The sequence below is a fragment of the Brienomyrus brachyistius genome, unplaced genomic scaffold (assembly GCF_023856365.1).
Source record: "Brienomyrus brachyistius isolate T26 unplaced genomic scaffold, BBRACH_0.4 scaffold51, whole genome shotgun sequence".
NCBI classification, from domain to species: Eukaryota; Metazoa; Chordata; class Actinopteri; order Osteoglossiformes; family Mormyridae; genus Brienomyrus; species Brienomyrus brachyistius.
The window spans coordinates 1,866,577-1,873,238 of NW_026042326.1; the positions used below are offsets into that span (position 1 = coordinate 1,866,577).

The 6,662-nt window shown below is 41.4% G+C and overlaps 1 protein-coding gene across 2 annotated transcripts in view; it reads right to left on the reverse strand.

The window, feature by feature from the left end:
• LOC125723791 (exocyst complex component 3-like) overlaps positions 1–1,681 on the reverse strand; it is a 48,445-nt gene extending 46,764 nt beyond the window's left edge. Inside the window, exon 1 of one of the 2 annotated variants that reach the window (XM_049000573.1) lies at positions 1,536–1,681. The gene's annotated coding sequence lies outside the window, so the exon portion shown is untranslated. The remainder of the gene's footprint in view (positions 1–1,535) is intronic. The other variant, XM_049000572.1, reaches the window with a different exon arrangement.
• Positions 1,682–6,662: the final 4,981 nt, after the last annotated feature.

Here is a 6,662-nt window from a genome sequence, read left to right on the forward strand (position 1 = left end):
TTGCTATTTTTGTTCAGAGAAATTTCTGTCATGTTGGTGCTTTAGGCAAATACATAAAGTCTTCTTAGATATCGATGCCAAGTTTTCCTTTGTCATCAGTACTAAGAGCACTGTGCCAGGAGCTGTATGGAAGCAAAGATGTCTCTTACTATTTAGGCTTGTAAAATGTCATAATGAAACGTAGACATACTACCACAATTATAATTAATGGATTTTCTGCGTAGACAGGAACTTGTTAGGTTAGTTATATCCAGCTTCATATTACCATGACCTCATTAAGCAGACCATCAGGCAGCATAACATGCAGACACTCCCAATCGATTCCTGCTCAACTTCTGTTGTGAAACTGACACACCTGTATTTCATCTTCTTGCTAATTGGTATGGTTTACAGGCACCTGGTAGTACATTACTGCCTTCAAGGTATTTGAAAGCCCCATGGTATAGAGTGCTGGTTTCATCATTTGCTTTTCTGTGAATGACTCCTACTCGCTTTCCTGATTTTCTTCATGTAGTGGTTTGCATTGTTTCTCATCCAGCTGTCTACTTTCAAGTGAAGACCAATCAAGTGGATGTAATTTGAAATATATCCATATACAAGTATAGAGTGGTATGTATAGGGCATATATGTATACAGTACATTTATGTATACAGTGGCATCCCCTCATGACTCTATTGTGACATACAGAGAGTGAGTGACAAGCAGCGATGGACTAACTTTTCTGGGTGTCCTAGGATGACGTGGGTAGGGAGCCCCCCTAAGTGGGCTATTTGAACTATTTTTTTGGAGCCATAATAGGCACTGGTGCCAGCAGTGAACCTTAATGAGTAGTTTGGGGGTGGGAGTGCTGTAAGTTAAATTAAGTTAAAAAATAAGGGGGGATCATGCAGATGGATCGATGGGCCAAATTTAAGAAGTTTAACTCTTTTGCTAAGATTAATCTTGAATTTTAGCATGCACTTGTTTAATTGTGTTCTCTTCATGTCTGTTCACAATATGTGTACCACTCTAGCAGGATATCACGTATCAGAAGACGTGGGAGATATGTTAGGACAGAATGTTAGTCTTGTGTCTTTGCACTTCTTGGCTACTCTCCTGAGCATGGGGTGTGTCTCAGTGGATTAACCTTCTTTCTTTGTGATGCCGATTTCAACCTTGGCCTTGGCAGAACATTTCCATTTGGCCCTTAATTAAGATTTTCAGTGGCTTGGGGTACCAGAAACAGTAAGTGGCATTGCAAATAGATCCCAAGCTTCTTTCTGAATTGTATCTGTTTGTAAGTCAATACCAACCTGTTTTTGATTATGCAATATTAAAGCATAACAGGATATGTGAGAAGAAGCGTTCCAATATACTTTGGAAAATAAAGGATCATTTCCTTTCATATATGTGTAAGTAGTGTGTTCACCTACTGGTGGATGGAGTGTCTTAAAAATATTCAGGCTCTGTATAGTGACAGATTCCATTTTCAACTACTTATTGAACAATCAACATGGATTTGCAAACCGAACAAATGAAAAAAACTTCCTACTTACTGCCTGCTGTCTTGGTCCTATTTGTCAACATTGTCTAAACTCAGACGAACAAAGTAATACAACACTTCCAATCAACAGAGTCTGAACAGTATTAAGATTTAAATAAGAAGATAGCATAGCTGAGTTAATTCAGTTAACACACACCCGCCTATTACTGTCAGCCTCAGCTGCTCAGAGCCCTTCCCATGCTTTATAACTCTCGCCGTTTCCTAGAAACCACGTGACTTCACTCCTCCTGCTCCCTCTTCAGGCCAGACATGTGGAGTATGGAAAATCAGAGGGGGGAGGGTGTGCACTGGCTAGGCGTGTGACAGGCAAATGGATGGCAGTGATTCTGGGCCAAATGGGGGGGGGGGGGGGGGGGGGGGGGGGGGCAGAGAATAGAGGGGATGAGTGGAAGTCCCCAAAACATTGGCTGGATGTAGTCAGCAGTCTGGTCGGTTTCCCAGGACGTCAGCTTTTTTGTCTATTTTGTCGAAGAGCCAGTATTATTTCGTATGAGAAGCCATGCATCGGTGGGGTTGTCACGTTACATGTACCCTGTTTTAAAGGTTTGGCATGGCTGCTTACACACTAACATCGATCACAGGGCTTGTCCTGCTCTCTGCTGGGGAAGCTGGGAAAGCACAGGGATGATCATGCAGAACAAAAAATGAAATGTGAGCTTGGTGCCCTGACCAGAGTTGTGAGTATTCCGATATACAGCACCAATCAAAAGAAACTCACATTTTTATATTGCATGTACTTTTCCTTGAGTGCTGTAGCATTCTGCACTGTATAGCCTCACAACTTGCTGGGCTTTAAATCCTGCCTCTGCTGTGAGTATGCATGTGGATAATGTTTATATTACATTGTGAGGGCCAAATGTCCCCCACAATGTAATAAAACCCTGTTTTTTTTACATTGTGGAGACCATTTTTCAGGTCCCCACAAAGATCTGTGAATGTATTCAAAAAGTAAAAATGCAAAAAGTCTCATATTTTGTTTGGTTACTTATGGTTAAGGTTATGGCTGTGTACGGCTGTGTTTTGCTCATCATGTTTCCCCATATAAATGAAAGGAGAGTCCCCACAAAGATATAATTACAAACCTTTGTGTGTGTGTTTGTGTGTGTGTGTGTGTGTATAACCTTATCTTAGTTTCTTAATGTTTGATTGTGTTCTTATTTAATAAATTTATCTAGGATTCTCTTTTGTTTTTATTCTTTTTATTTTCATTCTTTGTTATTTGCACTCCCTGTAAAGCACTTTGAACTGAATTCAGAAGTATGAAAGGTACTACGTAAAGAAAGCTATTATTTTTATTATTATTATTAGTAGTATCATTATTTATTATTGGTGTGCCCCAGCCTTCCGCCCAATGTAGGGAGTACTCCAGCCTTGTGCCCTGTGTATGGTGCGCATTAACAGTGTTCCCTATGCTACCTGGGATATCCTATTCCTGGAAACCCAGACCACAATAAATGGTTAGAAGATGGATGTGCCCTGGTGCCTAAGTGTACTAGGCTCAAGTCTATAAATAATAAAGTCCTATATTTCTTCATTCTGTTCTATTATCATGTCAAAAACAACCCCTCTGCACTTCTCCAGGTTTTGAATAACTTAGGCAATGGTCATGCATTCACCCTTTCTGTGCATAAAAATACTCAAGTTACCCAAATATTTCAGATTTTGGCTACTAAATTCAAAGGCTATTTCTTCTTAATTCAAAAGTGCATATGGTCTAAAGCAGGATTTTGATTTCAGGTAAGTGTCCTCAGACTATTGACTGGTCCTGTTCATCTTCATTTTATATAAGTGTTTTTCCTTTATGAATCACTGAGCCCTGACTCACACACACACACACACAATTTCCCGGCATATGATTATTCACACTGCTTTTATGTTTCGATGTAAGGGAACCTTTAGTAATGCAAGCAATCTAATTCCCACTATGAAAAGGTAGAAAAGAAACAAGGAAATTGTTTTGGTGCAGGTGGTGGCATGAAGTGAAAAACCGAACATCCATCCATCCTCCATTACAGATCTGGGTATGGGTCGCGAGGGCAGCAGTCTACAATGAGGTGCCCAGACCTCCCTCTCACCAGCCTCCTGCACTAGCTCCACTGGGGGGATACAAAAGCATTCCCAGGCCAGGCGAAAGATATAATCCCCCGAGTGTGTCCTGGGTCTGCATCGGCGCCTCCTCCCAGTTGGACATGCCCGGAACACCTCAGGAACGTGACCAGGAGGCATCCTAGATAGATTCCCAAACCACCTCAACTGGCTCCTTTCGATGCGGAGGAACAGTGGCTCTACTTTGAGCCTCTCCTGAATGAGCTGCTCACCTTCTCTCTAAGGCTGTGCCCAAACATCCTGCAGAGGAAATTAATTTCTGCTGCGTGTATCCGCAATTTCATTCTTTCAATCACTATCCAAAAGTTGTGGCCATAGGTGAGTGTAAGAATTTAGATCGACCAGTCAATCTATAGCTTTGTTTTTTGACTCTGCTCTCTCTACACCATGATAGACGAGTACAAAGTCTGTGTTACTGCTAGCACTGCAGTGATCCAAGAGTTGATCTCTCCCATTCATTCTTCCCTCACTCAAAAAAGACAAACGCACAGAAAACATGTAAAATAAAACAGGTAGAAATAGAAATTATGGTGTGAAAATAATATAAGTATAATACAGAAAAAACACTCCCAAACCACTATGCTACTGCAAGGTTCATATGAATTTGGTTTTTGTCAAATGAAAATCCTTTTAAGTGAAATGATCAAAGATTAATTGTCTTCAAGCCATTGAGAAGCATATAGAAATTTAGCCTGTAGTGTCTGCTGAGCTCCAGGTTGAGTTCAGCATCATACAGGACCAGGCCTGCCATGTGTATTGTTTGTACCCAGAGAAAAGATTATCTCCAAGCCCCCCCCCCCCCCCCCCCCCCAGCACACATTTCCGCACTGCACTCAGGATATACGTACACACAATGTATGTTAAATTTGCGCACAGTAAAAGAACTCTTACTGAAATAGTAGACCAAATAATTTTTTGCTATTTATTTTATGAAGAGTTTGCATTGTTTGCAAGGAAATTCATTTTTGACCACTATGTCAAGGAAAAATAGGAAGATTGTCAGCCAAGCTCTCGCAGGGAAGCACGGACCCAGAAGTGTGGAACCAATTGATCTTTATTGGATCAATCAGGCAAAGGGCTTTCAAGGGGTGAGACGAATAGAATGGTCGTGGACGTGGAGAAGGTCAGAAGCCAGGGTGGTCAGTCCTACGGGCAGGCACGAGACACGTAGACACAGGGAAGGGGAGACGAGAGATCCTGGGACTGGCAGGGAAGGCAGGGCAGGAGGTTCAGGGTCGAGGGCTGGTCTGGGGAAGGAAGGTAAACAGGGTAAGGTGCACACAAAGGGTAGATGGAAGCGGTAGGAAATGTGGGAAAGACAACAGACAAGAAAACGCTCGGTACTGCTATTGAACATAGGCAAATACTTTGCAACCTTAGTTGCGTGTGTCGAGCCTTTGTAGTCTCCCGTATTAGTCTCTAATTGGACGTCTCCGCCGGTCTACGCCCGGGAGGTGTGACAAAGATAAAGAAATAATAAGGTTTTATGTGATTCACAAATACTATATAAAGTTTTCACAAATATCTATTTTTGAAAAATTATTCCAGCACATTATTTAAAGGTGAGGGTCTGGAATCAACTTGACTTAAATTCCCCCTTTTTGGAAGTCTTGTAATGGTGAGCATGACTTTCTTTGTTTTGCTTCACTGTCATGCTTTGTTTTACTTCATTTACCTACGTTTGCTAAGGGTCTTTCAACAAGGTGAGAGAGGCCTGCAGGCTTCCTGGACAATCCAATACTCTACATTATGAAGAAACAGGCAGACTTTCTGACAAGAAGGCTTATAATCCCATTTCAAACTGGACAAATAGCCTAGAAAAAGCAAGTTTTACTCCTCTCCATGCCTCTTTTGCTTATCTACAGCTCGCTGTGCTGATGACAAAATCACCTTCTAAAAGGGACAAATTATATCGAAAATTAAAAGGAAAAATGTTAGTAATACAATCCACAAACCATTTCTCTTCAGATCATGCATACATTCCCACTGTCAAATGTTTCCTGAGTTGTACTAGATATGCTTCTTCCTCTTCAGCTGTTCAGGGGTGGGGGTCTCTGTCCTCTGTGTAGGGCTTGACTTTCTCCTTTTATTCTTTGTTTTCTGGAACCCTTAATTAGGTGCAAATTCTTAGCAAACAGGGACATATGTAGCAACAATCTACAGCACCCAGGAACCATCCATCCATTTTCCAACCCGCTTATCCTTCTGGGTCGCAGGGGGTCCTGAATATACCCCGGAAGCTACGGGAACGAGGCAGCCCAAACGCAACTCCTTCGATCGCTCGGCCCTCAAGAACTATATGACAAACATAATTTCAACACAAACCACAATGGCAGTTCAAGCAAACATTCACTTCCATTTTACACAGGACCATGCCACCAAAGCCATAGTCAGAATTCTAGCCAATTTCTATTGTAACTGACAGCACAGTAGAGAAACCGAGTCACGCCCTAGCTGTCTTGACAAATGCCTTAAGCGAAAGGAACCAAGCCAGTCTGCCAATCCTTACCCTGTGGCTAAATGTTATAACAAACCTAACCCTAACCCTATGCCTAAGTCAATACCTACCTGATTTGGTTGATGCAATATTAAAGCTACTCATCCTAATTATCCCTTTATTTGGCCGTCACATCAGCAAAACAACAGAAGCTTGAAACTAGTTATGCCCCGCCCTCCCCTGCGCGTGTTTTCCAACTGAATATTAAAATTAGTATTGGATTATTTTATTCTCTTTGAAGAGGCACTACAAACCATTTTGTCATCAATATCAAATGAGGAAAAATAAGATAGATGCTGTATATTGAAGAAAAACATTTCTCTTCTTCTAATGGATAACAACAGATTTCATCATCAGATCAGATTGCAGCTATATGAGTCCTGACCCAGCTCTTTGTTTATCTGGTGTCTGCCTCTTCTTCCTGTCTTGCAATGGATTCTCCCCATTGTTCAAAAACATGCAGATAGGTGGACTGTCATGTTTAATGATGTTTAATTTATATAGCACCTTTCCAAA